A 15142-nucleotide genomic window follows, 5' to 3' on the forward strand; every position below is an offset into this window, starting at 1 on the left:
CCAGAACGTAGTTAGTCTGTTAATAAATCATTCACTTTAGTGGCACAAGAGAGAGCTGTTTTGCATAGTTTTTCTATAGAGCATTGCCAATAAAACTCCCTATGCAGAAGGGAAATGTTTTGGACTGTTTGCCACCTAATGGGTTAAACCCATTGATATAAAAAGATGTCTAGTTGTTATAGCTAAAAAAAAGATGGGGCTTATTTCATGAGGATAATTCACAATACTTTGTCTTTAAGTTTGTTTGTGTAATTATCCCCCAAAAATGGTGTATAGTCTTTAGTTTTACATTTTTTTATAAAAGATATAAGAATCCAGAATATTGGGTCTGTAGGGAAAATCACTTCCATCAAGGGGAGGAGAGTATATAAAGGGCATATTAACCCCTTTACCCCAAGGGTATCTGTGACCTCATCTCCCGGTACTTACCTACACGCAACCTCCGATCCTCACAAGATCTCCTGCTCTACTCCCCTCTTATCTCCTCTTCCCACAATCGTATACAAGATTTCTCTCGCGTATCACCCCTACTCTGGAACCCTCTACCACAACACATCAGACTCTCACCTACCATCGAAACCTTCAAAAAAGAGCCTGAAGACCCAGCTCTTCCGACAAGCCTACAACCTGCAGTAACCACCGATCAACCAAACCACTGCATGACCAGCCCTATCTTCGCCTACTGTATTCTCACCCATCCCTTGCAGATTGTGAGCCTTCACGGGCAGGGTCCTCTCTCCTCCTGTACCAGTTATGATTTGTATTGTTTAAGATTATTGTACTTGTTTTTATTATGTATACCCCTCCTCACATGTAAAGCGCCATGGAATAAATGGTGCTATAACAATAAATAATAATAATAATAATAATAAAAGGTGGTTTTCACGTTGATGACCAGGCCAATTTTTACAATTCTGACCACTGTCCTTTATGAGGTTATAACTCTGGAACGCTTCAACGGATCCAAGTGATTCTGACACTGTTTTCTCCTGACATATTGTACTTCATGATAGTGGTAAAATTTATTTGATATTACCTGTGTTTATTTGTGAAAAAAACGGAAATTTGGCGAAAATTTTGAAAATTTTGCAATTTTCCAAATTTGAATTTTTATGCCCTTAAATCACAGAGATATGTCACACAAAATACTTAATAAGTAACATTTCCCACATGTTTACTTTACATCAGCACAATTTTGGAGCCAATTTTTCTTTTTGTTAGGGAGTTATAAGGGTTAAAAGTTGACCAGCAATTTCTCATTTGTACAACACCATTTTTTTTATGGACCACATCACATTTGAAGTCATTTTGAGGGGTCTATATATAGAAAATACCCAAGTGTGACACCATTCTAAAAACTGCACCCCTCAAGGTGCTCAAAACCACATTCAAGAAGTTTATTAACTCTTCAGGTGTTTCACAGGAATTTTTGGAATGTTTTAAAAAAATGAACATTTAACTTTTTTACACAAAAAATGTAATTCAGCTCCAATTTGTTTTATTTTACCAAGGGTAACAGGAGAAATTGGACCCAAAACGTTGTTTTACAATTTATCCTGAGTACGCTGATACCCTATATGTGAGGGTGAACCACTGTTTGGGCACATGGCAGAGCTCGGGAGGGAAGGAGCGCCATTTGACTTTTCAATGCAAAATTGACTGGAATTGAGATGGGAAGCCATGTTGCGTTTGGAAACCCCTGATGTGCCTAAACATTGAAACCCCCACACAAGTAACACCATTTTGGAAAGTAGACCCCCTAAGGAACTTATCTAGATGTGTGGTGAGCACTTTTACCCACCAAGTGCTTCACAGAAGTTTATAATGTAGAGCCATAAAAATAAAAAATCATATTTTTTCACAAAAATGATCTTTTCGCCCCAATTTCTTATTTTCCCAAGGATAAGAGAAGACATTGGACCCCAAAAGTTGTTGTGCAATTTGTCCTGAGTATGCTGATACCCCATATGTGGGGGTGAACCACTGTTTGGGTGCATAAGAGAGCTCGGAAGGGAAGGAGCGCCGTTTGACTTTTCAAAGCAAAATTGACTGGAATTGAGATGGGACACCATGTTGCGTTTGGAGAGCCCCTGATGTGCCTAAACAGTGGAAACCCCCAATTCTAACTGAAACCCTAACCCAAACACACCCCTAACCCTAATCCCAAACACACACCTAACCCCAACCACACCCCTAACCCTAATCTCAACCTTAACCACACCCCTAATCCCAACCATAACCCTAACCACACCCCTAACTCTGACACACCCCTAACCCTAATCCCAACTGTAAATGTAATCCAAACCCTAGCCCCAACCCTAACCCTAGACCCAACACTAACCCTAGCCCCAACCCTAACCCTAGCCCCAACCCTAACCCTAGCCCTAGCCCTAACCCTAGCCTAGCCCTATCCCTAGCCCTAACCCTAAGCCTAGCCCTAACCCTAACCATAGCCCTAACCCTAACCCTAACCCTAGCCCCAACCCTAATGGGAAAATGGAAATAAATACAAGGGGGTGATGAAGGGGGGTTTGATTTACTTTTATAGTGGGTTTTCTAGCAGATTTTTATGATTGGCCGCTGTCAGACACTAAAAGACACTTTTTATTGCAAAAAATATTTTTGCATCACCACATTTTGAGACCTATAATTTTTCCATATTTTGGACCACAGAGACATGTTAGATCTTATTTTTTGCGGGACGAGTTGATGTTTTTATTGGTAACATTTTTGGGCACGTGACATTTTTTGATCGCTTTTTATTCCGATTTTTGTGAGGCAGAATGACCAAAAACCAGCTGTTCATGAATTTCTTTTGGGGGGCGTTTATACCATTCCACGTTTGGTAAAGTGGATAAAGCAGTTTTATTCTTTGGGTCAGTACGATTACAGCGATACCTCATTTATATAATTTTTTTATGTTTTGGCGCTTTTATACGATAAAAACTATTTTATAGAAAAAATAATTATTTTTGCATCGCTTTATTCTGAGGACTATAACTTTTTTATTTTTTCGCTGGTGACCATGGTTGTTTATATCCGTCTTTTTGATCGCGTGTTATTCCACTTTTTGTTCGGCGGTATGATAATAAATAGTGTTGAGCATTCCGATACCGCAAGTATCGGGTATCGGCCGATACTTGCGGGTATCGGAATTCCGATACCGAGATCCGATACTTTTGTGGTATCGGGAATCGGTATCGGGATTAATATCAATGTGTAAAAGAAAGAATTAAAATAAAAAATAGGGATATACTCACCTCTCCGACGCAGCCTGGACTTTACCGCCGTAACCGGGAGCCGTTGTACCTAAAAATGCGCGCTTGAAGGGCCTTAGATGACGTCACGGCGCTCTGATTGGTCCGTAGTGGTCGCGTGACCGCTACACGACCAATCACAAAGCAGTGACGTCACCTAAGGTCTTTCAAGCGCTTGAAAGACCTTAGGTGACGTCACTGCTTTGTGATTGGTCGCGTAGCGGTCACGCGACCGCTACGTGACCAATCAGAAGCTGCGGACGTCTTCTAAGGTATTTCAAGCGCTTGAAAGACCTTAGGTGACGTCACTGCTTTGTGATTGGTCGCGTAGCGGTCACGCGACCGCTACGGACCAATCAGAGCGCCGTGACGTCATCTAAGGCCCTTCAAGCGCGCATTCTTAGGTACAACGGCTCCCGGTTACGGCGGTAAAGTCCAGGCTGCGTTGGAGAGGTGAGTATATCCCTATTTTTTATTTTAATTCTTTCTTTTACACATTGATATGGATCCCAGGGCCTGAAGGAGAGTTTCCTCTCCTTCAGACCCTGGGAACCATACAGGATACCGTCCGATACTTGGTGTCCCATTGACTTGTATTGGTATCGGGTATCGGTATCGGATTAGATCCGATACTTTGCCGGTATCGGCCGATACTTTCCGATACCGATACTTTCAAGTATCGGACGGTATCGCTCAGTCAACACTAATAATAAAGCATTGATTTTTGCCTCGTTTTTTTTTTTTTTTTTTACAGTGTTCACTGAAGGGGCTAACTAGTGGGACAGTTTTATAAGTCAGGTCATTACAGGCCCGGTGATACTAAATATGTGTACTTTTATTGTTTATTTTTTTTTAGATAAAGAAATGTATTTATGGGAACAATATTTTTTTTATTTTTTTTTTAGGAATTTTTTTTAATTTTTTTCTACACATCTGAATATTTTTTTTTTAAACTATAACATTGCCCCGGGGGGGCATCATGTTATAGTGTAAGATCGCTGATGCTGTGCACTGATCAGCGATCTGACATGCACTCGTGGAGGCTTCCCGGCACCTGCTGTGAGCAGGCACTGGTAAGCCACCTCCCTGCAGGACCCGGATGCAGCCCCGTGGCCATATATGGATCCGGGGCCTGCAGGGAGAAGAAGGTAGGAGACCCTTGGCACAACGCGATCACATCGCGTTGCTCTGAGGGTCTCAGGGAAGCCTGCAGGGAGCCCCCTCCCTGTGCAATGCTTCCCTATACCGCCAGAACACTGCAATCATGTTTGATCGCAGTGTGCCAGGGGTTAATGTGCCGGGGGCAGTCCGTGTCCTCTCCTGGCACATAGTGCCGGATGCCAGCTGCGATAGCCAGCTGACACCCGGCCGCGATCGGCTGCGCTCCCCCCTTGTGAGCGCAGCCGATCGCTATGACGTACTATCCCATCGGTGGGCATATGGGCCCACCCCACCTCGACGGGATAGTACGTCTAATGTCAGAAAGGGGTTAAGGAGGGCTAAATTAACTTTTAACTTTCCTGATGAAGGGGGAAGCCCAAAACGTAGTTTTTTAATTGAATCTCTATGCAATGAACAATACATTTTTTTAATATAAGATGTGTGGGTCCCTTTGAATTGTGGGCAAGTGTATTGGTGGTTATCTGGGGTGGAAGTTTCATCCAGCTGATGAGGAGTGAAGATTGAATGTAGAGAAGTTTCATTGGCTTGTCCTGGAGGGCTTGTGGAGAAGTTTGGTATGATTACCCCAAAGGGCATGTGGTTCACACAGTGGAGAAAAAAAATCACGGCAGTGTACAGCTTGATACTTGTAGGATAAGGTTCACCAGGAAAAGGGAGGGTACAGGCAGTCCGCTCTCCCCCATACCTCCATGGTGTGAGAGGAAAATGCAATGTCATTTGGGATTTAGTGGTGATGTTTGGCACTCCTCTTTTTTCTTTGTAGCTGCATTTTGATAACTCATCACATTCTTAAGAGAAATAAGATCATTTAATATTACACAAGTTACTTGCTAATCTTACATAAGTTGTAAATTTACAGGGGTTTTTTTGCTTACATGGCACAAGTGAGAACTGATTTGGAAACTTTTCCCATAGAGCATTGCCAATAAAACTCCATGCTCAGTTTGGTCTCAAGAAGATCCAATCCTCACCCAAAGATTCTTAATAATACAAAACACAAAAGCGTTTTTCAAACAGACAAAAAATTATAATTGGATGAAAGATGAAACAAGTCAGTCAAGTTCTACAGTTTTGAGTTAATAGCTATATGCTGGCCTGCATGCTTTGATGATTAGAGACTACAACAAACCTTGCAATCACGATTTTCTCCACTCGATTTTTATTGCCAGGATGTTAGCAAAAATAAGAATCAGAAATGTTATACGCACCTAAGGTGATTTTGCTTTATTATTAATTGGAAATATATTGTAGAAAGAAGAAAATTATTTGTAAATGCGCATGCAGCCAATATACTGTATATGACTTGGTAATGGTCTTCAAAATTAAGTGTAACACCCCCTAAGACTTAATTTTGTAATCATCTGCCAACAACCTGTTAAAGAAAAATTTTGTCTAAAACATTTGTAGAAAAAAGTCTATCCAGAGCAAAAATATAATAAAGTCCATTTCCATAAGAATCTGTAATTGTTACAAATGAGCAGGTCAGTGTATATTTAATTTGCCTGTTCGCTTGTTTTTTCCTAGGAAATGTGATTTGCGGTGAAGTTATTCTCTGCAAATTGAATGTCCCTCATTATGCTCTGTGGTCTTTCCAGGCCCAAAGAATAAGAAATGCAATATCTAAAAAAAAAAAAATAGAAGCAATCTGTCATATATGTTGGAATCCTCAGGCCTCTCACGCTCAGCTGGGACTTCCAGGCTTCACGAGGTTTCAGAGGGTTCTGCCAAATGTGCAGAAAGTCATGGCTTCATGATATCCTTGTTGAAAGCCTGGTTCAGTGTAAGAAGCCTGGGGATTCAAACACAGGTGGCTGGGGATCAGAAGCTATGGTGAGGATAAGATGGGTGGCAGAGAGTAGCTGATGGGCAGAAGAGGTGAGCAGTAAGGAGTGTATGAGGATTTTCCATTTTTTTATACCTTTTGATGGTCCTTCATAGTTTAGAAAAATGGCAGCCAGCAGCCACTACTTTCCTCACTAATCCTCACGGCAATGAATTACCAAAAATTTTGAATTTCGACAAATGCTGATTTTTGTAACATGTGAGCAGAATTCAATTCCAATTGAATTTTTTCACTCATCTCTAGAAACTGTCTATTTGTAGCTGATGCATCGTTCTCGTGCTAATGCTACTTGTAATAACAGTTGGACATTTAGTTACGAGTGATGCAACAGCAAATAGTTGATTTCTTAATTTTTCCACATCATGAGCTTCAGCACTTACTGACTCTATTCTTCCCCGATAATGTCCATTATACCAATTGAAGAACCGCTATAGAATTTATAATGATTTCAGTATTTTTTTATAGTCAATAGAATAGATCTCTGAGTATTTTACGATATTTCTTTTTTTCTAATTTAAGTCAACCTTCTTGCTTACTGTCTTGGTGACCTTTAAACAACAAAACATAAACAAAATTACTGATATTCCATGTGACAATAGCATTGTGAACTTTTCATTTTACTATTGGTCATCATTCTGCGTTTAATAATTGCACAGCTTCTTCATAAAAGTGACAGTGTGAGCAGTTGTGTTTGTTGGTGGCAGTTTAGGAATAGGGTTGCTCTGTCAGCAGGCATGACCTTTTCATTGTTACCTGTCAGCTAAATATTCCTGAGTAGAAAACACAGTCACGTGCTGGGAGAGATCACAAATATAATAGTGGCAATTTTCTGAAAAAATAGTTCTAGCAAAAATCATGGCTGCTTCATATCAGGTAATATTTCATGTATAGTTTGCAAAGAAAAAACAAGCTTAACAGAGTCTATAGTTTATATGTAAACCTAAAGTAAAACTAATTGAAGGTTGATATGTGTGTGGTTAATATTTAAATAAAGGTTCTGATGTCAGAAATTGAAGATGATATAGAACCGTGCTACATAGGCCCTGCTTATCTTTCCATAGATACAATTGATCAGCACATGTATTAAAAAAATGGAAAAAATTAAATAAAAAAATAAAACTTCTAATAATTATGATTATACCCTGATGGTGATGTCAATATATTGTACCTGTCCATACAATCTGGATGCAGGGGACTATCACAGCTCAAACAATGTCGATGATATCGACAGTTGATGAAGAAAAGCATCAAGTGGTGGACTACATAAAACAGCCAAAAAAAAGTGCACTGATTTAGGTGAAAAAACAACAGACAAAACAAGAGTATCAAAACTAAAAAGGGGAAATAAAGAAGGCATTATATGGGTAATTTTTAGACAAGATCGGGTAAAAAGTTAACCCGTAAAAACATGGCTATGGCTTACAAAAGGAACTTTGAAAATGTTAATCAAAGGGCTAGAATTAGCTGCACAGGAACAGGACATTTGAACAAATGCGAGGATAGATTAGTGTTATAATGATACCAAATGCAGAGTGTGCAAGGAATCAAATAAAACAGTGGACCATGTGCTCAGTTCAGGTAAAAAAACATCCATATAGCACTGTGGTGGCAAAATTGATTAATTGGAACTGGCAAAAATTACCAGCTGCCCACAAAGAAGAATTGGTAGGAGGACACAGTGGAAAAGGTAGTTGTCAATCAACATGTGAAAATATTTTGAAACTTTTGCATGGCAACAAACAAAGTACTGGCCAACAATACACCCGGCTGTGGATCATCAACATAGCAATATCTGGAGATAGCAGGGTCGAGGAGAAAGAAATGGAAGAGGCTGAAAAATATCAAGACCGGAAAACTGAAATTCAAAATCTATGGCACAAATCTGCAGCCACGGTACTAGTGGTCATCGGCACACTGGGTGCTGTCCCCAAATCCTCGGGAAGCAAATACAATTCAATGTTGCCAAAATCACCATCAGTCAACTGCAGAAAGCAACTCTGTTTGGATGTGCGCATATCCTACACGATATAATACAAAATCCCAGGTTCTTGGAAAGAATCCGATGCATAATTAAGGCCAATATCAACTAGTTATCTGGCAGTTGTGACTAATAATAATAATAAACTATGGGGATAAAAAGCATAATTTCAAAACAGAATATAACTGGTTTGCACACCATATAGACAAGTTTTATGGTAAAATCTAGCCCCAGTCAATTTGTTCACTCATTTCTAGGAGGAATATTAGAGGAATGGTACAAATGTTATTTAATACGGAATAAAAGTATTTACTAAAACAGACATTTTAGGAAAGTTGATAAGACAGATCATATCTAACTAGATAAAAGTTAAGTTTAAGGTTATTCTATTGTTTCGTTTACATTGATTTGTATGTAACTTTTGACTAGTGTTGAGCGATACCGTCCGATACTTAAAAGTATCGGTATCGGATAGTATCGGCCGATACCCGAAAAGTATCAGATATCGCTGATACCGATACCCGATACCAATACAAGTCAATGGGACACCAAGTATCGGAAGGTATCCTGATGGTTCCCAGGGTCTGAAGGAGAGGAAACTCCCCTTCAGGCCCTGGGATCCATATTAATGTGTAAAATAAAGAATAAAAATAAAAAATATTGATATACTCACCCTCTGACGCGCCCTGGTTGTAACCGCCAGCCTCCGTTCATAAGAATGAGCGCTTGAAAGTCCTTAGATGATGTCGCGGCCTGTGATTGGTCGCGGAGCGGTCACGTGACCGCCACGCGACCAATCATAAGCCACGACGTCATCTAAGGTCTTTCAAGCGCTTGAAAGACCTTAGATGACGTCACTGCTTGTGATTGGTCGCGTTGCGGTCACGTGACCGCTCCGCGACCAATCACAGGCCGCGACGTCATCTAAGGACTTTCAAGCGCTTATTCTTATGAGCGGAAGCTGCCGGTTACTTCGGTAAGGTGCAGGCTGCGCCGGAGAGGTGAGTATATCAATTTTTTTTATTTTTATTCTTGATTTTACACATTAATATCGATCCCGATACCGATTCCCGATATCACAAAAGTATCGGATCTCGGTATCGGAATTCCGATACAGCAAATATCGGCCGATACCCGATACTTGCGGTATCGGAATGCTCAACACTACTTTTGGCCAATTCTCTTGAAAATTTTTCACTCTGTAATATTTTTCTATAGTAGAGTACAGCAAATGTTTCTGTTATATGAAATAAACACTGCCTTAGGAAGTTTAGCAAAGTTTACACGCCAAGTGCTTGGAATTCTGTCATCCAAATTTGATAAGCTGGAATGATTTTCTTTTAAAAAAAGTTTGCATTTTGTCAGTTTGGTCTAGTTACAATTTCCCCTTTGTAAACTCTGTGCTCTATAGTGGGGTTTTTGCTGCCTGACAGATAATTATCTGCGAACTTCTGCAGTAAAATCCTATAAACAATACAAATCCTTTTACTTCTCTCCTGTTTGTGCTATGTGGATTTCATTGTAGACAAGAAGGGGGCCGACTGCTTGCAAATCTCATCCTAGCCAACCAGCAGAGAATCAACCATCATGGTAACACCAAGCGCATCATGGAGCAACTGTGAAATAATCAGATTTGGAGCCCCCATGCCTAGATATTTGTCATATTCGATAGCATGATTATTTATCTGATTTGGTAGAAAGAAAAGCAAATCCAGAAGAAGAGCAAGTTCTGAATTACTATAAGTTCTGTGTAAGCTCTATTGCTATTACTTGTTAAACACTTGTTAGAATGATTCATCACATCTCCACAAAATACATTTTTTTAACACAGGTCTTGATTTTTAATTTTTAGTTGTTTTTTTATGGCAACCCCCATGTGGGGATTCCCCAGCAACCAGGCAACCCCCACATGTACTCAGGCTGGTTAGTAGCTGTAAATCATTCAGCTGCCACAATGAAAACGAAATCTCTGAGCAGTCATACATGGAGGACACCCGAGCGTGCTCGGGAAAACCTGAGCAATGAGTACACTCGCTCATCACTAAATTTAAACCTTTTTTGCATTTCTAACGATGTCAAGATTACACACGCTTTTCATAAATTTGAAGAACTGTGCAAATTAGCAAGAAAGTTGTAATTCCTTCCTCAAACAGTGTTGACAAATTTTTCTAAGTTTTGATAAATTCCCCTCTGCTTGTTTATAGATAAATACACAACATAAGGACTTGTTCAGACATTCATGTTTCACATGCATGTTTTATCCAGGTTTCGCACAGATAGAACTTATACCCACAACACTCTATTGGCATGTTCAAAAGTCTTTTTTTATGCTTGCACTAAAGATTGATTGTCAAAAAAATTAATCAAGACAATTACATTTTTGATCCAATTTGTGGTTCAAACTTCCTCATTCACGTGAAATGCTCAGTGAAAAAACTTGGACAGCGCTCGGATGTCCTCCCTGAGTCATCTCAGCGTTGTCTGTCTTTTTTCTTTTTAGTGTTTGATCAGTAGAAAAACCTTGAAATACTTTTTTTTCATTGCATATTATAATTGAATTCTAGGAATTTAGGACCTGAGAATGACGTCGCGGCTTGTGATTGGTCGCGTGGCGGTCACATGAGCAGCACACGACCAATCAGAAGCCGTGACGTCATGGAAGGCCCTAAACGCGCTCATTTTAAGCAAAGAAGGCTGCCGGTTAACAGCGGTGAGGTGCAGGGGCCTCCGGAGAGGTGAGTATATCAATATTTTTTATTTTAATTCTTTATTTTACACATTAATATGGATCCCACAGCCTGAAGGAGAGTTTCCTCTCCTTCAGACCCTGGGAACCATCAGGATACCTTCCGATACTTGGTGTCCCATTGACTTGTATTGGTATCGGGTATCGGTATCGGCGATATCCGATACTTTTCGGGTATCGGCCGATACTATCCGATACCGATACTTTCAAGTATCGGACGGTATTGCTCAAAATTAGTTATAATATTATCTATAAAAGTTACAATAAAACACTTAAAATAAAAAATGAACATTTTTGTCAATATAGGGTATCCCTTTTTTGTTTTGCTTACTTACGGTTGTCAGGCTCTTGAAAGGACTGGTATACTTCATTTGCAGAAGTCACTGATTCAGGAAGAATTAAACAACTTACAGGTATTTTTTGACTGTAGATGTTTAGCATTGAAGTAACCAATGTCCGATTGAAATATTTACCTGCAAGAATAAAATAAATGATCTTATAAAGATGGAAATTAACTGTATTTGTGATCTTTATGTCATGTACATCAATAGTAGATTGGACACTTTATCAGATAAAATATAAAATAATTGCAAATAATCCTGTAATATATCATTCCATTCTTGTTACCAGAATAGAAATTTAATGAGATTCCGGCAATAATGAGATTTAAGACGTAAAACAAATGAAAAGTAGCAGTGTTGGCAGACTTGGACTGGCCCATAGGAGAACAGGAGACTCCTCCGGTGGGCTGCTGTGCAAGAGTGGGCCAGTACCTTCTTATATGAGCAGTACTTGACACAATATACTTGAATCACTATGTACAGATAAAGGCGGCATCTTATTCATGTAACAATCTACCCCGTTCATTGTTATATAAATTTGTGATTGAGGATAATGTCACATTTGCATGTAGCTGAAAAGTGGAGCTGTGGAGTTGGCTACTGGTGGGCCCTTGGCACCCTAGTCTGACACTAGCAGCCTATATTATGTGAGGGTTTTATATTGGTACTTTATTTTGAGAAATATTGTCAGATGTTTTACAGAAAATAATACGGCCAATAATATTGTTTAAAGATGCAAAAAAAGACCAGTTTTTATTCGTTTTCTTCCTACTGGTCCATTGAGAATGCCATACTTTGTTTTTCCAACTTACAGTTCCAGAGATTTGGGACATTTTATATAGTGCTGATTTCAAAGATCTCTACAAGGGGGCATGACTTGGAGGATTCCGTAAAGGCGTGACCTTTAGGCTTTTAGGCTTTATTATTGGGCCGGAGTCACACTAGAGAGAAATATGGACGAGGGAGAGGCGCAAAAACAACGCATTGCACAAGGACCAATGTTTCTCTATGGGGCAGCTCCCATCAACCGTATATTTCTCGGCCATATTTAACGGGCTGAGAAAATTGCAGCATGCTGCTATTGTCAACGTATTCCAAGAAAAATACACCAATGAAAGTCTATGGGAGAGAGAAAAATACAGATTACACATGGACCACACGTCTGCCTTGTGAGAAATAGGCATCGGTGTCCTATAGAAAAGCCGGTAATTCAGTGCGGTGTACAGTAAAATCACACTGACAGGTTAGAATAGAATAGATAAAATAAATGTCTACACACAGAATAGATATATATATATATAGATATATATATATATATATATATATATATATATATGTCATTGACACATATATATATTTAGATTTAATACAGAGCTAGATAGCATAAAAGCCGGTAATTCAATTGTCGGCTTTTGATAACTCCTTACCAAACCCGACAGGATATGAGACATGGTTTACATACAGTAAACCATTTCATATCCATTAAATTTTTACACATTCCTCACTAATAATGTTGGTCGTTTGTGTGTGCAAAATTTTGGAGCTCTAGGCGTCAAAATAAAGGGTTAAATTACGGAAAAAACTGACGTGGGCTCCCGCACAATTTTCTCCGCCAGAGTGGGAAAGCCATTGACTGAGGGCAGATATTAATAGTCTAGAGAGGGACCATGGTTATTGCTCCCCCTGGCTAAAAACATCTGCCCCCAGCCACCCCAGAAAAGGCGTTTCTGTAAGATGCACCTTTTCTGGCACTTAGCCACTCTTTTCCCATTCCCCTGTAGTGGTGGGATATGGGGTAATAAGGGGTTAATGTCACCTTGCTATTGTAAGGTGACATTAAGACTGGTTAATAATGGAGAGATGTCAATAATACACCTATCCATTATTAATCCAATATTAGTAAAGGGTTAAAAATACACACACACATTAAGAATAAAGTATTTTAATGAAATAAATAAACACATGGGGTTTCATTATCTTTATTATACGCTCAATCCAACTGACAACCCTCGTTCTCCTGTAAAAAAAAGGTAAATAAAAAAGCAACAATATCCCATACCTGTCCGCTGTACAGTCATGTGCCACGATGTAAATCCATCTCAAGGGGTTAAACCAGTTACAACCAGGAGCGGTGCTAATGCCACTGCTCCTGGCTGTAAAAGACTGGGGAATTAATGAAATGATATTAATGTAGCTTCAGGGACTTGCGGTGCCGTCATTGAAACTGTGCCCCCCTTTTTCTACAGAAGAACGAGGGTTGTCAGTTGGATTGAGCGTACAATAAAGATAATAAATCTCATGTGTTTATTTATTTCATTAAAATACTTTATTCTTAATGTGTGCGTGTATTTTTAACCCTTTACTAATATTGGATTAATAATGGATAGGTGTCTTATTGACATCTCTCCATTATTAACCAGGCTTAATGTCACCTTACAATAGCAAAGTGACATTAACCCCTTATTACCCCATATCCCACCACTGCACAGGAGTGTAAAGAGAGTGGCTAAGTGCCAGAGTAGGCGCATCTTACAGATGCGCCTTTTCTGGGGTGGCTGGGGGCAGATGCTTTTAGCCAGGGGGGCCAATAACCATGGTCCTTCTCTAGGCTATTAATATCTGCCCTCAGTCACTGGCTTTCCCACTCTGGCGAAGAAAATTGCGCGGGAGCCCACACCAGCTTTTTCTGTGATTTAACCTTTTATTTTAACACCTAGATCTCCAAAATTTTGCACACACAAACTACTAACATTATTAGTGAGGAATGTGTATAAATCTGATGGATATGAAATGGTTTAATGTATGTAAACCATGTCTTATATCCTGTCAGGTTTGATAAGGAGTTAGCAAAAGCCGGCAATTGAATTACCGTCCTTTATGATATCTAGCTCTATATGAAATACAAATATATATATATATATATATATATATATATATATATATATATATATATATATATATATACAGTACAGACCAAAAGTTTGGACACACCTTCTCATTTAAAGATTTTTCTGTATTTTCATGACTATGAAAATTGTAAATTCACACTGAAGGCATCAAAACTATGAATTAACACATGTGGAATTATATACTTAACAAAAAAGTGTGAAACAACTGAAAATATGTCTTATATTGTAGGTTCTTCAAAGTAGCCACCTTTTGCTTTGATGACTGCATTGCACACTCTTGGCATTCTCTTGATGAGCTTCAAGAGGTAGTCATCGGGAATGGTTTTCACTTCACAGGTGTGCCCTGTCAGGTTTAATAAGTGGGATTTCTTGCCTTATAAATGGGGTTGGGACCATCAGTTGTGTTGTGCAGAAGTCTGGTGGATACACAGCTGATAGTCCTACTGAATAGACTGTTAGAATTTGTATTATGGCAAGAAAAAAGCAGCTAAGTAAAGAAAAACAAGTGGCCATCATTACTTTAAGAAATGAAGGTCAGTCAGTCCGAAAAAATTGGGAAAACTTTGAAAGTGTCCCCAAGTGCAGTTGCAAAAACCATCAAGCGCTACAAAGAATCTGGCTCACATGAGGACCGCCCCAGGAAAGGAAGACCAAGAGTCACCTCTGCTTCTGGGGATAAGTTTATCCGAGTCACCAGCCTCAGAAATCGCTGGTTAACAGCAGCTCAGATTAGAGACCAGGTCAATGCCACACAGAGTTCTAGCAGCAGAAACATCTCTACAACAACTGTTAAGAGGAGACTTTGTGCAGCAGGCCTTCATGGTAAAATAGCTGCTAGAAAACCACTGCTAAGGACAGACAACAAGCAGAAGAGACTTGTTTGGGC

The 15142-nt window shown here is 39.4% G+C and overlaps 1 protein-coding gene across 5 annotated transcripts in view; it reads right to left on the reverse strand.

Moving 5' to 3' along the window:
• The window catches only part of HTR2C (5-hydroxytryptamine receptor 2C), a 720745-nt gene that overhangs the window by 512188 nt on the left and 193415 nt on the right, over positions 1-15142 (reverse strand). For 3 of the 5 annotated variants that reach the window (XM_077285389.1, XM_077285391.1, XM_077285386.1), the window contains exon 2: positions 11342-11479. The exons of 1 other annotated variant lie outside the window; for it this stretch is intronic. The gene's annotated coding sequence lies outside the window, so the exon portion shown is untranslated. The remainder of the gene's footprint in view (positions 1-11341; positions 11480-15142) is intronic. One more of the 5 variants, XM_077285387.1, reaches the window with a different exon arrangement.

This window comes from Ranitomeya variabilis, chromosome 2 (genome assembly GCF_051348905.1).
Source record: "Ranitomeya variabilis isolate aRanVar5 chromosome 2, aRanVar5.hap1, whole genome shotgun sequence".
Lineage (NCBI taxonomy): Eukaryota > Metazoa > Chordata > Amphibia > Anura > Dendrobatidae > Ranitomeya > Ranitomeya variabilis.